The sequence below is a fragment of the Falco peregrinus genome, chromosome 12, assembly GCF_023634155.1.
Source record: "Falco peregrinus isolate bFalPer1 chromosome 12, bFalPer1.pri, whole genome shotgun sequence".
Classification (NCBI taxonomy): Eukaryota; Metazoa; Chordata; class Aves; order Falconiformes; family Falconidae; genus Falco; species Falco peregrinus.
Window position 1 is genome coordinate 26460099 of NC_073732.1, and position 21502 is coordinate 26481600.

Genomic DNA, 21502 nt, shown 5'->3' on the forward strand with positions numbered 1-21502 from the left:
TCAACATTTTTTTCTTTGAAAATTTTGGCCAAGTTCTATTCATTCCACCTACCACTGGACTAGAAAGACTCCTTCTTGTAGTAATACCTTAACTCTTTTTCCTCTTGTTTCTCTTCTAACAGCCTCTCCATTCAGTTAGGCGCATGACCCCAAGCATACAGAACATTCCTGAAGAACAGCACTTAGTAAGGGATTTAGGCACACATGTATATGGGCCACATTTAAGTGTTTTCCTGAAAGCGTACATCATTTCAAGATTGCTTCCAGCAGCTATGAATAATTAAACTGAAGTTGGACATGTTATTATGATTAAAGATCTGGCACTTTATCAACAGTAACTGGCTCCACAACTACCTGCACGTACACGCTTGCTCTCCAAAGGCTTTCTCGCGACCCCTGCCAGCCCAGGGATCAGAGGACACACAGCATCTATCCTAGTGCATAATTTAATAGTTTCGTAGCCTTTCCTGGAAAGGTATAGATTTGTCCAGAAAGCTCAAGGAGGGGATTTGGGATCACAACCAGAGCTACCACAGGCTCAAGATGCTTAACACATTGGGAAGCAAGGGGAGAAAGGTAGGAGCAGAGATCTCATACCATACTTCAGATATTGGTCTGAGATTTGAAAAGACCACAGGCATCGCTGAAACACAGGGCAAGGACACAAACACCCTTTCTTCAAGTCAAAGCACACTGACTAGCTGTTTAGGAATCAGTCTTGGGGACACATCTCCTAACGCTGGGATATGCAGCGGCTGAAAGTTTAAGAGTAAAGCCAGAAAATTATTAGTAATAGAGTTTCCCTGTAGATTAATAACATTTGATTTTTGTTAAAAATGCAATGAAAGTCAGAAAAATAACATCAAATCCATTGGAAACTAGAGTTCGGGTAAGGCTGTTCTGTGACTAAGCTGCAGTTCCAAAAATGCAAAAAGTCATTCTTTCCAGGGCTGTACAGTAGTATGGGCTGTGGCAGAGACTGACACTAAAAATGACTCTGTTGCTGATCACAACAACACATCCTTCTCTTACACAGCCTATTCCACTGAGCAGGACAAATCTGGCAAGGCAGAAAACAGCAAGCTAAAAGAGAATAAAGGAAACACTTAAACCTTACCCCTCACTCTTTGCATTAAAATAATAAAAAAGGCTGCCTAGATCTGTTCCCCCAAGGAGGGACAGCAAAACTAAGCAGGTCCGTGGACTAGATTAAACAAGGTGGTTCCCATGGAAGAACAAAAGTTATTTTTGGACAATCTGCAGTTGTTTTCATTAATTTGAAACCAAGCAGAGCTTCCAGAAGAAAGAAACAGATTTACTTGGCACCATTTCCTCCTGAGGGGGTACCCACCCCAGCTGAGAGAGGACCTTTCAGAAAGGAGTTGGCTTCCCACCCCACATAATAAATGCTCCCCACAGGTGCAGGGGTCTCTCCAGCATCCAACAGGATAGATTTCAATTGCTGTAGAGATTTTAGAGTCAGGAAAAGCTCCATGGAACTTGGTTCTATTTACCTCTTAGAGGTACAGCTTCATGGGACAGCCCTTTCATGCTGCATGCCCAAGGGAAGCTGCAGGATCCCCTCACTGCTGGATTTGTCTGAGGTTGTTAAAGCAGAGCGACAAGGTTTGCTAAGTTCTTGTTGCCTTGAGGTTGCATTACATAGTTACTTTACCCTGGGTAAACATCTGATCTCCTAGGATAGATCAGCATGGCAACAAACATAACATAGCTCATTTTTTAAGGAGTTTACTGTATTTCAGTAGAGCAAGTTGAGGGTTTCTTACTCAATCAGCTGGCATTAGTAGAACAAATCCTACCTCTTTATTGATTATATATAAATAATGAAAAATACAGCATTGTTTTGTAGTTTGGCATTGCATTGGTCCCACATAAGAAAGACAAACCATGACCAGACTGCTGAACAGGGTAGCTCTGCTGGACCCCACCAAACATAAGCACAACCCACCCTGCACCACCAGAACCATTGCGTCCCATCTGAGCAGGAGGAGCAAACCCCATCACTATAAGATGTCCTCCCAACCCCTTCTCAGATAAAACATAAGAAGTTCTCCACTGAATGATTACAACGCTTCAGACACCTTAATGATATATTCATTTTGATGCATTAATTCATGAAGTTCACAGTATCTCAGAGATCTTGGTAAGAGCCGCCCGCTGATAAGTGCTGTACAGTGCTCTGTTTTGCTGCAGATTTTTATTTATAAAACACCACAAAGTCAAACTGGTGTGGTGTGTGGAACATACACTACTGTCGCCCTAGGGCTGCAGTAACCTTGCACACTTCTCTCACGGAACACATTTCAAAGGTGGGGGGGGTTTATACCTTAAGAAATAATCTGTATTTTATACCCTACAGTGAGGAAAGCCTCAAGGCTAACCTCTCAGGTGTTTAACCATATCAAAGAAAGGTCCACTGGCACAGGAAAGCCAGAACACTTAATAATTCATAACTTGCATTATGAAACAAAAGCAGCTTTAAATATCCTCCCCAAAGTACAATACTTCAATATTGTATACCTCAATACAATATCTCAGAAGTGAAGGGCACAGCTTTAAAAATAAAGAAGCAGCTGTGAGATCTTGCAATTAACCCAAAGAGAAGCCAAACGCAGAAGATCTCAATGCTGGGTTGTTGGTTAATGCAGATTAGTTCTAGAAATCTGGCGGCTCTGCAGCCAGGCAGATGCACTTTGGGAGGACTCTGGTTAGTGGAGAGGAAAAAAAGTCAGTAACGACCACGTCAACTCGAGAACTGAAACTGCGTAAGGAAAGTCTGGCCCAAACCCATCTAATAAGGATCTGTTTGCCTCCACCTTCCTGGAAATGTATGTGCATCTTTCAAAGATTAATTGGAGTTACACAGTTAAATCCCCTGCGGTAAGAAGTACGCCAAGAAATGTGAATAGTTAAACTGTCTTGTCATAAAAAGCTGTCCATATTTTCACTTGAATTATGATAGCTGTGAAGACTTGAGTTATTCCGTTAAATGTCTCTTCACAGTTTGCCACTCCTTTCAGCAAGGGCACACACATATGCAATCTCTTAGAGATTTTTGTGACTGTTTAAAAAAATTGTTCAGGCTGAAGCAGGTATTTTCTAGTTGTTTTGCAATGAAGATGAACATTTGTCCCAACATATAAATATCCCATTTATCCCCAACCCAAATGATTATGCTTGACCACAACTGTTATACCTGGTCTTCCAGCCACACAGCAGAAATAATCTCATCCTGTTACGCTAACGGGAAATACATCCATAAGTGTCCTGGGAGACAATGTGTCTCCAGCATGGCAGCAGAAAGGAGTACCTCCTGCCCCACACGGCATTCTGCTGGTTGCAATTACCTTATGCCATGCAGGGCACAACATTTGTTGAAGAAAGTGAAAATCTCGAGCATCCATAAAGTCCCACAGGATTCTGACATCCCAAAAAACCCCAAACCCACCCACTAGTAGGTAACATTAGAGAATGTCCCATTCCTGTCCTTAAACAGCACATATGTTCCCAGGTCACCACTAACAAAGTTCAACACAGACCCCTAATGGACCACAAAACCAGCATATTTTTCTGTATTCAATACTGGCATAGGATTAAGGAATTACCAGGTATAGATATGATGATCACTGCAGTATCTGCTTTGGGGTACGTACTGTGTTGCCTCAGTACCCAGGGTCCTCATGTAATATGTTTAGAAAGGAAAATGAACTAAGACGGTATTTGTCTTAAATTATTATTACAAGTGATGTATTTTTTTAAAATAAGCAATTTAGACATGAACAAATACCATTACACTTTTAACAGGACACACACTGTGCAGCTCCCTTTATCTTTCTCCAGTTAACACCAGAAATAGAGTGTCCTGTGCCCTGAGTTACAGAGCTTAAGGGATGCATTTGGACCGCATGGGAACTGTAGGGAAGATAAGCACTAGCATCCAAAAGATACCCTATCAAGCTGCAAGTTTAAAAAAAAAAAAATATAATCGTGCAGTTTAGAATTTAAGGATTTGTTATTTGGACAGGTTGTGGGCATAGGACTATTTAAACCATCCCGCACGTCCCACATGCATGCTCCATGCAGCTGCCACCAACACGTGCTTCAGCAGCTCCGCTTGTGCCACGGTCCCAAGGGATCCCTGGAGAGCTGACGGAGCAGCAGCCACCACGGCTGAGCCTCCACCTGCCCCAGCTGGCCACCGCTTACAGCCCCTCAGCGTGCAGGCTGGCTCCTGGGGCAAGGCTTACGCCAGGTGACAGCATCCACCATGAAAACATTGACTCCAAATGAACTAAAATTCCTTGTTACAAGACGGAGTGGCCTATACTAATTACATAAGATCAGGGAACCTGCAACCAAAAACCTGCAGGGCTCCATTTCTGATCCTTGCTGCCACCTATCTTCACCATTTCTTACTTAATTTTCTTATGTGTAAAATGGGTTAAAAAGAAATACCATTGCCTTGGGGTCCCTACATATGAGCTGCTGTGTCAGAGCTGTATTATACTGAGAGTTGTTAAATAAAATGTAACAGGGCCTAACCCATTTCTTAAGGAAGATTTCAGCTCACCTAGGATTTTAAAAAAGTAATCCCAGATAAATCTCACCTCTTCTCTATTTCTGTAACATCATGTTTTTCAACCTGGTTTTCCACTGTAAAAGCTCTCAAGTAAATTCCACCCTTTTTTTTTTTTTTTTTTTTTTTTAAACTTTTTTTTCCTGAAGTATAATGTCAGTTGTCTTTCAGCATTCAGAAACCAGTCTGATCTCCTAGGCTTTATGTACCAGAATTTGGAGTGATAAATGCTTCTGCCTCACCCCCAGGAATTTCAGTTGTTTGTCTTTGGGGTTTACAGGGATGAGTGACTGAAAGAAATAATACATTTTTCTTTCCAGCTTTGCATTGTATGCTTGTATGAAAAGATTCTAATATAAAAGTGGCATTGATAGCAGCAATTCTTCTCAATAAAAGAGCTGCTCATAGGAATTATACACTAGATGACATAGCATCAAATAAGGACATAAATTACGTTCCTTTACTTCATTTGATTCTTTGGGGAACATTTAAGTTTGGAGCGAAGAACAGTGTAAGGCTTTGCTATTGAGAAATAATGTCATTAATGGCAATCTACAGCATATTCACTCAAATAAATGAACTTCACTATAAACTACTTTTGTATAAATATACCACACCCCATCGTCTCACACAGGTCCGGTGTGGAATTACTGCCAGAACTTATTGCTCCTGTTAGAAAGGCTATGAAGAAGCAGATGCTAGAATTAAATTTTGGATAATATACACAGCAGCTACTTTTGGTAAGATTACAGGGACTTTCTTCCTTTTCCAGCAGGGCTCTTCCAGCCTCATATCTATCACCACATACCTTTCACATGAGTTGATCTTAAGCAGGTGGGGGTTCAAGCCAGGTAAAGGTGCTTGAGTAAGCTTTCAACTACTTCTCCAACTCCAGATCCGACCGACTGTTCATTCAATAAAACCTGCTTCGCTTCTGCCCCTTTCCTCCCCACCTCCCACCCCATGCCATTTACTTCAAATGATTGCTGGGTGAAGGTCTGTTCTTAGGCTGGAGTTGAGAAATAATACGCGGCATAAACTGCATTTTCCCTGGAGACAAGACTCCTGCAAGTCTCAGTGCCATCCCCACCTATGCTGTTTAGCTTCGCATTTCAAACACCCTGGACGAGACATCTTCTCCATTAGTATCTTGGTTTCATGCACACATTAAATCTTTGTGCTGGTTTTCCTCCACCATGTTAGTCTCTAAGTTAAAATAACCACTTATTTTCTTTTTATTATTTCTTCTTAAATATACGTATCATTTCCTTGGAAAGTTTCTGTCTGCATTACAGACCTAAACCAAAACCACTGCCTGAGCTACCATTTTGCATCCTATTTGGACTTATTCATACCATACCATACCATTCATTACCTACACCAAAACTTGGTCTACTGAAGTACTTTACAGTTGCAGCGGTCCCACTTTATGGGGATAGCTCGTTCTCAGAGCTTGAACAGTTATGATGAGTATTCAAGGGATGAGCCTCCCGACCTCGTAACGTGCATCCTTGTGAAAGAGCCTAGTATATGCCAAGTAGTATCTCCTGGATTTTTACGACCAGAATTGCCATTTACGCTCTGTAAAAGATCTACTGTTACTCAAACTGCATTACTGTGGTACAGTTATGCAGATGTATATTGCAGTATACATTACATAAGTTATACCCTTATGGTCAGAATAAAGTATCCAAGCCCTTGCTGAAACCAACATGCAGTGCTTTTCCCACACGTTTCACCAGTCTAGAACCAACACATAGGGAAAAACACATCAATTCTGATTTTTCAGAAGTTTTACAGATGGAAAGCCAAGCCATGCACTGTGTGTTTTGACAGATGCACACAGAGGCTCCTTTTCTGTTGGAATGCACACATTGTGGAGAAAGGCATGGAATAGGAAAGTCATTTAATTAAACTGTCTTTATTCTAGTTTTTATGTATAATGACTATCTAATAACAGCATGCATCACTGCAGCAGCCATATTTAGAGTGACATGCACTGCTTCTGCTGAATATATTCAGTGATTTTTTCTGTGTTTCCCAAAGCTCTGAAGAACAAATTAAAATTTTAATTAATATTCTTTCTCATTATTTCCTTCATCTCCCTGTGCCCCCCCACTCCCCACCCCAACTCCCCCAGGATTACGGACCTGAAAGTAACACCGTACAGTACTGATCTGAGTGTATGTTATGAGCTGAATGCCAAACTAAAATAACTGGTTAGCACAGCAGTCGGACTCAACACTGTCACATCAATGACCAGTTATAAAACTGGTGATTAAACAAACGTGCCTGACCTCACTTGAGATGTTTCATAACCAGAGGAAGCAATAGCTTGATAACCATATTAGATGTTAACATTTAAAAATCAGCTGCATAGGATTAAAGAAATAAAGTGATGGATAACAGCTGAAATTTTCCAGTACAGCCAGTTGAGCAGCCCTTTCGAATTGCCAGGAATATAATGAAGTCTCTCTTTTCGTTTAAGGAATACTGTCCTGGCTGCTGCCGGTCAGCGGTCCCAGTACAGGGGTAACAGCAGGAGGAAGGAGCTGCTGTGCCAACACACACGGCTGGGATTTTTTTAATATTAAAAATGAACTTACTGGATAAGAATAGAACTTGACCCTGGTTTAAAATTAAGCATTGAATTAAAAAGGCAAGATTTCCTTGATGGTCTAAGGATGTGTCCCCTTGGGTATAGACCCAGTGGAAGAGATCACTTACGGAGTGACAGTATTTCAGTGCACGCACATGTAGGTGTGGAATAACAGAAGAAACAGAACCAAAATTAAAATGAAGAGACCAATCTCTATTATCACACTTTTTTTTTTTTTTTATTTCATTCACCCCAGTAACTGCTCTAAAAGAATTTCTAGGATGATCAAAGCATGATAAAATTAGAGGTGAGACAGCAACAGAAAAAAAGTCCTGATCCTTTCCAGGATAAACAGACCTCAGGTGGACAGTCTGTGTGCATGCAATGGATTACCTCATCCTTTTGTCTGATGGCACAATGCTAATAAAAAAACCCGACGATGAATTCACAGTTAACATGTTTTAACATATGTGTTATTTTAATACTTTTTTTCTTTAACAGTATTCCCAATCAAACCCTATTACATCACTAGGAACCTGACTGCTGGGGTGGAAAGGAGAGTTAGGTCTCAGATTCCTCCTGCAGAAACTGTTCCTCTGCAAGTGTAATGTAATTTGAAGGTATTCATTCAGCACTCCTTTTTTTTAAGAATTTGCTAGTGGTTTTGTATCACTTTGCTCTTCTACAACAGCTATATTCCCCTCATTTCTAAGGAATTTTGATTAACTAGCCACCTTGAAAGAATTCACGGTTCAGAGGAGCATTGTGTTTATACAAATAGGTTTGATTTCAGTTCTTTGTATTGGAAACTGGATTTTGTTGCATTTAAGTTAATCTGGGGATTTGCTTGTTCCTTTATTAACTACAGTGTTAGTTTTATCACCCTTTGAAGAAAACACTATCGAAGCCTGTTAGAAGTCCCACTGATACTGCAGCCATATTTTTCAAAGATTTTGTTGATCCAGCTGCTACAATGGAGACAGTATGCAATGCCTTTTTGGAGCTCTTAATGGCATCTGAAAAAGAGTATTTCACACTGTTTTCATGACAAGTATGCACAAAAGCAGTCAAAACTCAAAAGTCTTCCATAGTCTGTTGATCTTCCCATGATATTTAAGTTTGGGACTGTCATTAAGTTGCCAAAAATGTATCCAGTAGAGGGAAGATAAAAAATATCAATGAAATAGGACCTCCATCAAAGATTTATTTTTGTCTTTGCATCAGATTAGAGGAATTGTAGTCATTTGGTAAAACTGGGATTTGTCACTTTCCTTGGAATAATGTACAAACTCCTTTATTGCCTTTAAGCTAAAGAGACTTCAGCATCACAAGTCAATCTCCTCAATTCAAAGGAGCAACATTCACTGGCACACAGGTCAATACTCCTTTTATTACCCAACTTGCTCATCTTGAGGGCAATTAGCCAGGACCTCCATGTCTTCCCTGCCACAGCATCCCAATCAGGGAACCCCAAGCATGGTTGTCTCTTGCTCTTAGTGGGGGGGGTAATCCAAAACACACGAAGCAGTAGCAATGAGGGTACAATATTTCATCAAATATAGGTGGAAGGAGTATTGAGGATAGAATTGAAGCAGTTACAGATTACTCTTTGATAGCCTTTATATACCCGGCTTAAGCAATAAGGTCCTTGCTCACTGAAGCTCCCGTTCTCACGACATCAGTGCTATTTCCTGGTTCCCTGCTGAAGACCTCAGCATCATTATACCATGTTCAGTAGCAAATGGAAGGTTAAGACAGACATTGCACTTCTTTGTGAATGACTGTGGGTTGAGTTGGGCAAGGGAAGACTTTGCTTTGTTTGGGGTTGGGGATTTCTTTTTTTCCCCCCCCTCCCTTTCCCCCCCACTTCTCTTTCTTTCTTCCTAGTGACAGAAAGCCCTGTGGATGCAGAAGTACTAAGGACAAGTGAACACTGCTTCCAGAGGCAGCGGCAGCAGTACCATCACACCAGAGGCATCGCCAGTGCTGCTCCCTTGCACAGTAGCAGCAGCGCCTGGGTGCGCAAGGATATGGAGCTTGGGTAGCAGCAGTCCCAAAAGAGTCAGAGCATCTGCTCGGGTTGAAGGGCCCAGAACAGTGGTAGGATTTTTTTTTTTTTTCAAGTAAGTGTTGAACAAGCAGCGACTCCTACTTGAAATAAGAACAAACTCCTACTTGAAATAAGACCAAACACATCTGTGCTTACCACCGAGGGCACAGAGGGGGAGCCTGGCTGCTTCCCAGGCTCTAGTTTTGTTTCTGCTTATAAGTTTAATTCTTAAGATGCGCATAAACCACCACTGATGTCACTTTGCTGTGCTTCAGGGAACACACTCGATAACAACCATTTGGAATATTGAGCGAAAATGGATTTTTGCGGTTCTTTGATACCTACGGTGTACCTGTTGTATCCACATTAAAAATAAATACTCAAAGAAATAAATCGCAGCATTCTTTCATGTTTTAATAGCAAACATTCACTGCTGCCAGTGTCATAGACCCAGCCGAGAGCTGTCAGTCTGACGCCTGTCACCCGCGCCCGGTCCCCGCTATCTGCCCGTTCAGCACGTGCCACAGACGGCTCCTCAGAGTTAATTGTCTGCTCAGCTTTTGTCCCTTTCACCCGGGTTTCTCCGGGTGAGCTGCCTGTCATTGCTCGGCTCCTTCTGCCTCTCCGCAGACCGCCCCGCAGGGCTCCGCGCCCCGGCGCATTCCCACACGCCGCCTGCCACCTAGCGGTGGGCGGCTCGGGCGGCAGCCTCGGGGCGCTCCGGAACCTTCCCGCGCTCATTTCAGCTTACCTCTTCACAAAGAGTCCACAGGAAACATCCAGAGGTCCCAGAAAACATTTAGCCACTGTCTCACATACTGACCCTACCAACAGAAGCAGCACACAAGGGCACGCAGCATCTCCTCCAGGCAAAGCACGGTGGTTATTAAAAACGGATGGCAAAGGCGCAAATGTGTGCAGGGGAAAACAAAAAACAAACCCGAACTAAACTCGTGACAATTCTTTTCTTCTATATCACCCTAATGAAATATAACGACAAAACATAACAAAACACTAGAGGCCACCCTCAGGTTTTGTATTTTGCACACAACATGATGCAGCCGGCACATCAGTACCGATGGCACTCCTGAAGGGTGCTGGAAGATGAAGCAAGCAGGAAAACACGTCTCCTAGAGGACATCAACGTAATGTAGATACATGCACATATACATTTTAAATCTTACATGGCTGAAAATCCCCTGAAGTCATATACAGCAGCCAGCAATTTTCATATTTTGCAAAAGATCGCAGTATTCCAAAGGGAGCATCCATGCAGTTGCAATCCATCCCACCCCTGACAAACCCCACCAACAGCTCAGAAAGTCCAGGTTAGTCCTCTAAACTACTCTGGTTCTTCTTGCATATCAAGCAGGACTAGCTGTTTCACATGGCTAGGAGCAATGTCCTGGATGAGTCTGAGGAACAGCCCTAAACCAGAGTTCTCACAGGTGGGCAACATTTGTTAAATTGCATGGACCCAAATGCCTTCAGCCACAAGCAGCAGGGTGAATATATTCATGAAACTTCTAATCACCACTTTCACGTGTCTTGTTACCAACAGAAAATATAGTGGACCTTTATTTTTCTCCTTTGAACAACCTTGATGCATAAAAAGTTTTGCATGTCTGCCATAGAAACAGGCAGCCATTATTAATAGTGTCATAGTAACTAACAGCTGAGCAGAGGCTTATTAGTACCCACATCACCAGACAGAAGCCTCAGAGGGGAAATACCCAAAAAATAGAAAAGTATAAGCTTCCACATTAGTCAACATCTAGTTAGCACTCCTGAAAATGGCGTGTGCAGGGAGCTCAGGGGAGAAGCTTCTGAACACCAAGCTCTCACAGTTCCCTTGCATTGGCTACATTTTGCAGTTTGTTTTCCTCAAAGACATCAGAGTTCACAGATTAGCAGTATTTTATCATCAGGATATGAACTCCAGCAGCCACCAATGACTGTTTAGCTGCCCTAATATTTTTTACCTTTCCGTTGTATGGGCTCCAGGTCACAGAAGGCCAGGTCCCTACCGGCCCCGGTGCAAAGCAAACCTCTTCCATTAAAGCTCACTTTCACTAAGAATAGTTTTCCTTCAAAACATCTGATTTTCCAGGATATTTGGGATTACAGAATGAAAACACGATCTCTTCTCCATTTAAAAAAGCCCACTGATGACTGAGGCCGTGCAGGTGGGGAGGTCAAGCCCTAGGGTGGAATTACCCCAAAGCAAAACACAAACAGGTGTCACATATCGTAAACGGTCACAACACAGCACAGCTGCTGCACCACTCAGCCCAGTACCAGAACATCCACTGAGCCCAGCAGGCTTGGGCTGAAACCCCCAACACTGATACACAGGGACTAACCTGATTTTGACTATTCTTATATTTGCCTAAACACACACACCCCCCACCACCAAGTTTTGCATTTAAGCCAGACTTTCAATATTAGGTTTTTCTTTTTTTTTTTTCAGTATGAAATAATAAATTAAATCTGACAAATTAATTATCAAAGGACACTTCATTAACCAGAGTACCTAGCAAACAACTCTTCATTGTCTGGAGACACTTCTGCCAAAGCGTTGCTAAAGACATAAATTCTGCTTATTTTTAACACCTTAAAGAACATCTAAGGCATTGCCAAAGCTGAGCCTTTTACCCAGGACCTCAGTGTCAGAAGATGGGATAAACACCCATTCACATAAACAAGAAAAAAAAGCCATAAAAAGTATTACCTTAATCAGCATGAATATCTCAGCCAACTGTGCCTCCTTCCTCACCTTCTCCAGAAGCAAAAGCAAAACACAAACCTCTCCTCCACGCCTTAAATCTGAACCTAAATGCAGACCCAGTGCTCCCCCAAATGCATGTCATCTCTTTTTTTGCCCACTGGAATAATTTCTATTACATCTTTGGAAACCTCAGCTGTGTTAAAAAAGGTGGATTTATGCACCAAAATAGTCTGGAGCAGCCCATGGCAGGGCCATGGCATGAGCAGGATTTGATCCCTGGGGGGGATGGAGGCAGCATCTTGCCTCGTGGCCGCAGGGTTGGTGCAGTTTCTGCCTATTTTTGCACAATAATTCTGCATGTGATGACCCTCCTGCACCGGTTTCAATAAGTTATTGTCACCACCTCAAGATATGGGGCACATCCAACCTAACACCACTGCTGACCCCTTCACCCCCGTGCCCACGCAGGCTTGGCAGGATCCCCTCTTCCCCAGCCCATTCCCTGGGATTTGCACTCAGCTTCCTTAGTAACTGCTGAAGTATTCCCAGATATCCCCCTGCTTGCACTCAGGTGCCCTGGGGTACTGGTTCCTGCCACAGCAACATCCAGACTCCCTTTGGAAGGCCTGCACAGGGGGAGGGAGCGCCCCACACCCACCTGGCTGGTCGGGGAGGGCTACCTGAGTGACCTCCACCTCTCCAACAGACCAAAACAGCATTAGGCAAGACTGAAGAAGTGGCAAAGATGGAAAGGCAGGTACAGACTGAGGCCATGATGGTGACTGCTGCTGATTGAGAGCACCTCAGAAGATAAATCTATCTGTGGCTCCCACCGGGACTTCACTGGAACAGTCAAGATCGACCAAAATGGCCAAGAGCAGCAGCTGTGCTCAGCAGTACCCAACAGGGTCTACAGGGAGCATCCAAAATGAAACCTTCAGCATGTCCCCAGTTGTGAACCTCGGAGGTCTCCAAGGGGTTACTTGCACTAAGCTGAAGCTGAGATTTTCACAAAGGCATTCTATTTCTCTGTTGTAATCTTTTCAGCATAAGGTGAATCACAGGTGAGTGATGTGGAGCTGAATTGTAACGTTTTCTAACATGGAATGATGAGCACCTGTAAACTTGGTTTCAAATGGTGTAGACAGACAAATGAGGAAACATTTGTTGTACGGCCTACAGATTCCCTGATAAATTTGCCAGTCCCTAGTGTATCAAACTTTTAGTATGTTCTAAAAATGAGGAACTGGGTATGTGCCTGCATTTTAACCAGTAGTTTTCATCCCCTAGAGAACGATTATTTCAGTATTTGTCTTCTGACAGCATTTTTTTAAACATGAACCATCCAGAATTGAAAAGAATAGAATGGAGCATTTCTGGGTCTGCTCACCCTGCCCCAACACACACCCCCCCACCCCCCCAGTTTTCAATCCAATGTCCAACCCAAACTTCCCCAAAAGTTGGAGGCTGGTGGCTATGGGGGTGCTGACATGCAGATTAACGTTTCTAAGACTTGTCTCTAGGGTTTTTTTTAGTTATTTCAAACCTAAAAGTTAAGCTTCCCCATGGCAAGACTGATAGGATCATGACTACATGCCGTTTTTCACGAAAATATAAGATTAGATTTTATTGTAGGCTGTACCAAGAGCTCTCAAAAGAATGGATGTACCACGCGTGTTCCGTAACGTTTCATTACTGACCCAAGCACCGGGGGTCCCTGGGTGCGACGGGGGGTGCCTGCCCTGCGCACACCCTGGTGGAAGCAAGCCGGGCGGGGGGCGCTTCCCGGGCAGGCGCGTCCTGGGCAGCAGGGAGGTGCAAGCCATGGGGCCGCTTGAAATTCTCCTTGGAAATTGAGCCCAGTCTCGGTCTTAAAAGATCTGAGGCTTCAATGAGTAACAGTGGCACAAAGTAGTTATTAAAAAGCTGCATTGTTTTATAATTTCTATATGCTTTTAATAATTTACACTAAGAGATTTTTTTACTACAATATTGTTATAGCCTATTCAGATCCAGATGCTATACTTCTTCAAGTTTATATGCTTTTAAGCAAATTTCTCTATTAAACATTAATGTATGACAATGTAGCTGTCCTCTGGCCAGAACTAAAGTCAATTTTGATTTAATGTGATCTTCAGACTTTTCTCTTCCCCCCCTCTAATAACCACTGTTTTATTTGACACGTTGGCTACCAGGATATTTCTAAGCTGCTGAGATCACATGTGAAAAATCCCAGGTCATTAACACTGCCAAATGCATATCCTCTTGTCCCATTTTCCAGCAATTAATTCTTTTTGAATTGTTGAAAAATTCGCTCTGCATCTCACTTTCATTAGTATCAGCTATTCAATTGCCAGATTTTCTGTTTATTTGATCAAATATAATCTAGGGGGGTGTGTGGTTGTTTTGTTTTGTTTTTTACATGCCAATTTTTTCACATATTGAGTAGCTTAAACACTTCACTTCTAATTTTCCTGATAATACCATCCGGTCTTCCTTCACTGCTAAAATTTGGTGAGGAAATAACTTTCATTCAGTTGATACCTCAGTCTTTCAATGAACTTTATTTTTACTAATCACCTATAATGTCTCATGGGCTATTACTTCACCTGCTTTACACAACTGGCTTTAAGTAGACAATTAGCTGATAGTAAAGTCTCCGCCAATTAGAAATATCAGCCATCTGAAACGAGATGACTGCTGATCACATAAGAATTTTTGAAAAGCATCACCCAAGGAGTGTTCAACATAATATGGGGCAGCATACCTTTTCTTTGTTTAGTGCTTTAATGAAGGTCTTTATTTGGACAAGGTAAGTGAATTGCGGCCAGTGCATATTCCCCGTGCTGCAGAGGAGAAAGTCGTTGAAACCATCAAATAGTAACACCAGGCAGCCCCCAGCAAGTGCTTAGTTTTTGGATGAATCCACCAGGAGCATAGGTAGAGAAAATTTCCCTGCTTTGTTAGAAGCAAAGATCAGTCCGCAAGACTGAAATTTATAAAAGGAAACTTTACTAACTTTTTGAAAGCCATGGGAAAAGGCATGCTGACAATATACAGTTCCAAATATTCAGTATGGGATGAACCGTTAATTACACCCAATTCCACTAACTGATCTCGTTGAAGAAATCCACCTTGATAAGACTAAAATGGCCTTTCAGTGGCCAGAAAAAAATGCCAACGTGCACTTAAATCACTTCTCTTTTCCTAAACTTTTCTTTTCTTTGCAGCTTCAAACAAACGAGGGAGGAGTTGGGGAAGAAGAAAACACCAAGCAAATAAAATTTCTCCCTTCTGGGAAACAGTGTCTTTCAAAATAGCTCCCTTGCTTTTATTCTAATTAGACCATAATTAGAATAGTCATTGTCATGACAATAGATTTATTTTTATTGCTAACTAACATTGTGGATGACATTTTTATTACCTATGGATGCCTCTAGGGAAGATCGGAAAGGTAGGGATTTCAACATAGGACAGTATTTCCAGCTGGATCTTCCCATCCTTGGGGAGAAAAAAGAAGAATGTTGCTGTCCCAGGGTAGAAATGTGGTTCAGAGTGGCACCTTCTCTTGCCCTTTGGTGGGCACCGGTGGGTTTACTCTTCTTGGAAAATGTTCAAAACTTCTGTAACCAAGGCCCTGAGCAGCCTGGTCCAGGCTATATATCAAGACCTGGCTTGGTTTGGCCAGATGTCCTCCAGAGGTCCCTTACGAGTGAAGTTACTCTGTGTGTCCAGGAGTAACTCAGAGCACAGCATTAAGGCTAGAACTCGTTAGTGGGGGTTTTGTTGGTTTTCTTCTGCTGGAGATTTTTGTTTTCTTGTTGGTTGGGGTGTGTGTGTGTGTTTTGGGTTTTGGTGGGTGTGTGTTCTTTTTTTTTTTTTTTTTTTTTTTTTAATTAATATTACTATGACCACCATAATGAGACCATTTAGCAGAATAAAGGAAAATCCATAGTCCCATCCCTGTTCTCCAAAGTTATGTTTGGACCCCAGCACTTTCAGGAGAGAGAACAGTAGCAAGTCAAAGATTACTACTGTCATTATAACCTTTACACAAAAGCAGTATATCAAAATGTAAACTGTGCCTGTGCCAAGTAAATGTTAATGAGTAGTATCTGGAAAGGTTAAATATAAATACATATAATTACAGCTTGCTAGTGATGAGAAATTATTAGTTTCTTTATTCCTCAGAAGGCATTGCTCTAAAATACTAAACTGAAATAAAAGTATATATCTAATCCTGCAGTAGGACTTGGAGAGCTACAATTATATCAATCACTCAGAAATAAGTTGAATACATATCACTGCTAATGTCCTCAGTCAGTTCTGTGTTCCCCTCTTCCAGACAAATGTACAGAGATTAGTCTGAAAACTGCTCTGAAAACTGGATTTTAAATGTTGCATTGAGAATTCATTTAATTTATATTTAAATAATATAAACTCACAATTGTAGAAAAAAAAACAAACTACAAATCAAGCACAAAGACTCAATCTCTGTTTTCATTCATGAGTGGGAAAGAAAAATATGTTTATGAAAGAAATTATTTAAATGCCCTATATCACATTTGATTGGAAGGGAAAAAATCATTTCTTCCCCTGGAGGGAAAAAACTAATACGCTACTAACTGCAGTAAAACCAGAGCCATTCAAAGCTGACATTTGCAATTAAAAAGAGAAAATATTTAGTGGAAGCTTGTGAATACATTGCAATGGCAAAATTGCTTTTAGAAAATTTCCCTTTTATTAGAATTTGCTTAAATTACCGATGCACAGTCTTCGTATCACATGGCAGGTGAACGCTGTTACCCTGTGCAGCAGCAATGGACCGGCCAAAGCAGTGTCTAAAGATGCTGCATATGGGCAGCTAATGGAAGGAATGAAAGTGTCATCCAACCACTCATAGTCCATGAGTAGGCATCTACTGGTAGGCATCATTGGGGTACCCCCAGACAGATCCAAGCTATCTATTCCAATTTAAAACGAAGATATGGTTTATCACCTCCTGAACTTTTTCAAAAGTAAATCTTTTGCAGTGCATGTGGATTGCACCCTTTACAACCAGCTTTCCCTGTGCAACATTTTAAATGGAAACCTAAGGATTACAACAGTTTCAGCCCCGTACAGCTGCCATGTTATGTTCATATGTGGCCCTCTACAACCTAGTATCCTAAACGTTATTTTAGCACTGAACATTTTTTCTCTCTGTTTAAAATGTGATCATTCTTACCAAAAAGATAATGCTTTCATTTGCACGCATAGGGTCACAAGGGATACAAGATAAATCTGAATTAAGCATATAAGAGATATTTCTGCAGTACTGGGTTGTCTGAATGTTTTATTCAGATTATGGTTTGGGTTTTGGTTGGGGTTTTTTTTTGGTTGTTTTTTTGTTTGGTTGGTTGGTTTTTTTTGTAAAACACACACTTAATGAATGTTTACATTTCTACAGCTTCTACAGTTGCTTCCTCACAACAGCCCCGTCCTCTTCAACTGATCGATCATACAACTGCATGAAGGAAAGGGGGTAAAATCCAGCCACTACTAAAGCTTGAGTAAATCTAAATAGGGATGAAAAAATGAATGTATTCCACAGCCCCTATTCACTAGAATATGAGCTAGTTAATCTGAAATACAAAACCAGTTGAAGTGAATCCTACTCGGCCTGAATGGAACTGGTGGATTTATGGGTTTTTTTTTCCTAAAGTGGTAGCAAACATGTGAAAAACAAACAATATTCTTTCCTTTTTTTTATTTTTTTTTATCCCCCCCCCTTATCTTCTTTTCAATTTTGATAACCCAGTAAATCTTTGTCAGCCACATTTATTTAACGACATATGTTCTGATTAACTATGTAATGGTTTTAAGAGAAGAAAACCATTAATTTTCATTATGGGGCCATAAAGCAGGCACTAACTCTTACTTTAATTCCAATAGCTTTGCTTTAATGAAATGAAGGTGGTTGAGAACACAGGCCATCACAGTGAGACAGTGCAAGCTGCCCATGCTCAGGGTGACTGCAGTAACTACCCACTTCTGCTGCTTTTCAGAGGTGGGCACCCCTCGGTGACTCCCCCGTTCACGTTGGTGACAGGGAGCGTGATGCAGCAGCACAACCGAGAAAGATTAAATCCGAAAGTCCAGAATAATGAGGGGACTGCAACTGTTTCACAAAAGAAAGGTAAGTAAGAACCATGTGAAGGTTATTGCCAGGGACTCAGGTGAGCAAAATACCTCCTACAGTGTTGCAGCAGAGGCTCAGCCCTGGTACAAGATGCCCAAGGATGCAGGGACAGCAATGAGGTGCAGGTTCAGTAGAGGGGAAGCTACAAGAGGTTCTCTGTCTCCTCTTGTCCACTCCCACACAAACGCTTCTCTACCTATACACCATAAAATATTATTTTTTAAAGACCCCCATTTTTAATTGTTAACTTTTACAACTATTTTTATGTTTCAGTAGAAGGGAACCTAGTTTGTAGTGAAATGAATCTGCAGTTTGAATAGAGCAGGGCAAGATATAGATTTCTTGTGGTGATATTTGGGATCTTGCATGTTTTTTCCCCTAAATCAGGATTAAAAATAAAAATCTAAAATCTGTCAACTTCTTGAAAAATTATAATCAATAAACAGACTTATAGGAATGCTGGTAAAATATTTTCTTCCATTATCTTCAACACTGATGCAGTGTTGACCTGTTTGTTTTTCATCTTCATTACTAGTACACAATACCTGAATTACTAAAGAAAAAATAGTTGCTTCAAACTAAGAAAATTAAAGTTTTCATTTCAGACATTTGAAGGAATCATTAAGGCCAATACTACCTCTTTTTCTTAACCTGAACATTGGTCAAAATTGACCTTTATGTCATTTGTAAGGAATAGCCACACTTATTGTAAGACCCAACAGCGACTAGGAACTCAGTTTATACTTTTAAAAAACTACTCTGCTTGTTCCTGTTAAATGAGAGCATCCACACACACTCGGTTGGTCTTCGTGCCAGCACATCTTTTGAGTGAGGCTCCTGCCCAACAGATGACAGATGTGACAAGGGGGCTCTGAACACGACAGAACAGCCAGACACGAGCTTTCTGATGCTCTGCCTTTCCCATCTACCACCCTAAGCCAAGCAACGGGTAAAAGACCTCATTGGATCCTAAAATATGCACCATTTTCATGATAATTTATAAGTCAGATACTTCAAATGTTAACCAAGTTACACTATTTATATAATTTCTATCATGATTTCGCATTGTGTGTAACACTAGCAGTAATTTGCAAGGTCACAATACGATTCTTTTAAATATCTCTTATTCTAAAGCCTGTTTAAGTTTTCTTCTTTAGAACTGTAATTAAATCTTTCAGGGAAATCCTTTCTTACTCTCTCCATATTATGCAAGCCCCCCTCTCCCTCCTCATTTACCTACACCGTATCCCACGTAAGAACCTGAAGCACCGAGTTCCCTCCCACACCTGCAGCACAGCAAACCTGGAGGACAGTCCAACTGGAAAGCGCGCTGTGCCAACCAATGTGGCAAGTCAGTATTTTCTTTTTCTGGTGAGCCCACGTTCGATACCAAACTTTTCATTCCTTTTCACTCATTCGATCAAACAGGTGGCCTACAAATGAACATTGGAGAGCTTATTTGCCTGACAGTCGCGGAGGTGTAACAGGAAGGTGCCGGTGGAGCAGGGGCTGCAGGGGACTTGGCGCACTGGGGAGGGATGAGATGGGAACAGCAGGTAACAGGAGGCACTAGCTGACCCAACTGAGCTATTGTAGAAAGAGACTCGTTTATTTGCAATAAGGGTTGAATTATGAACTATGTGCCGATAGCGTATATATGCCAATTGGTATTTATCAATGTTTTACATCATTTTTCTGAATTTCTGTCTCCTATGAGTAATAGGAGAAAAGTAAATGATAATCCATTTTTAACAGGTTTTCCCTCTCAAAATTGCTTTGTTAACATGTTATTTTGAAGATTGTGGGGTAGCTTCATGTTTTTTCTGATTTCTGAAGATTTTCACTTCCAGAGGGATGTACTGGTGAGGATTAAATTCAGGCCATTTAATCTTGTGGACATGACTAAAGGCTGAATAGTCCAGGGGTGTGTGTGTGTGTGTGTCTGTACCTGTCTCCTTTCTCTTTATTTTGGCCTTTGTCATTGATTGTACCCATATGCTGCGTGGCATCCGTTGCCGGCATTCCTCATGAAGCTGAAGATACATGGGACATCAGTAACATGCCAGCACCTTCATTTTGCTCCTTTTAAATGATTCATATGCGATCTGGTCCCTTGAAGTCTAAAACCATTGCTCAGCTTCTGCTCCAAACCAAACATTGCTCTCTCCAAAAAACACGAATATGAAAAACCACCACCACAACCCTACCTGAAAGCCAAGGTAAAGGCGGTTATTTATTTCAGTTCTTACAAAGCATGTTTGTAAAAAATGGTCCTCTCCCCAACTGTTCTTTATATGGTCCCGGTAATTGAATTACAGCAAAGTTCTCCAAAATAAATGAATTTAGTGTAACAGATGGCCATCTAAAATAGCATGTATTTTAGCTTCCTGTGTGGCAGCCAAGTTGATTTAAATCAACTAGAAGAAAGGTATGCTTTAATCAGGTCAGCTGACAGTCATTAGATCAATCCCGATTGAAATTCAGAAATTTAGCAAAAATAAATCTGCTGTGAATCCAACATTTTCCTCCCATGGGGACCCAATGGATAAAACTTTTAAGACATTAAAGTTATTCTGGTTTGGGGAATAAGATTTAGTAGAGCGTGTCAGGCTTTTATTTTCCTGTTTAGCCTCCTCTGACTTTGGTTTAGTGTGAAAGGTGCCACATAAAACCAAGCACCACGGAACAAGCAGAAGACTGAAAAGGTCCAATTCCTGGCTGCCTTGCATCAGTCTTTTAAAACTGTTCAAACTAGACGTAAAATACTACAAAGTCAAAATAGCTATATTTTATGCTCAGCTTGCACAGCTGTAAATGAAAACAAAGCTGAAAGGGGAGAATTTGTGCAGCAAATAGGATGTATTTCATCCCGGAGTTCGAGGTACCTGTGCTATCGTTAATTTTAACCATTCTTCTCATAAAAATCTGTTTGCTAAGTATAGAGGTAAGTTACAGGTGAGTTTATGGTGCCACCTGAGATGCCCCTGTCAGTGTATTTTAATTATTATGTTCTTCATGGCTCTGAACCATGGAACAACAGCTGGGCTTTATCCTCCAGGTAGGGAGTGAAATCTCTGTACTGCTCTCTTTCCTATTTTGCAGATGTTGTGTACAAAGCTGGTTCAAGAGTAGATTTTTCCATGCGGTGGGACAACTCCAAAACTTTAAGATTTATTCTTATCTCAAAATCAGGATGAAAAGTTACACTTCAGAAGCATTTTGAGGAAAACATATTCAGGAAGGAGACCGGTTTGGATAGAAAAGATTTTTTCCACTTGAATTAGGGTAAGTATTTTCGTTATTACAACAACCTCCGAACTCAGAACTGAAACCATTCAGAAAGCCTG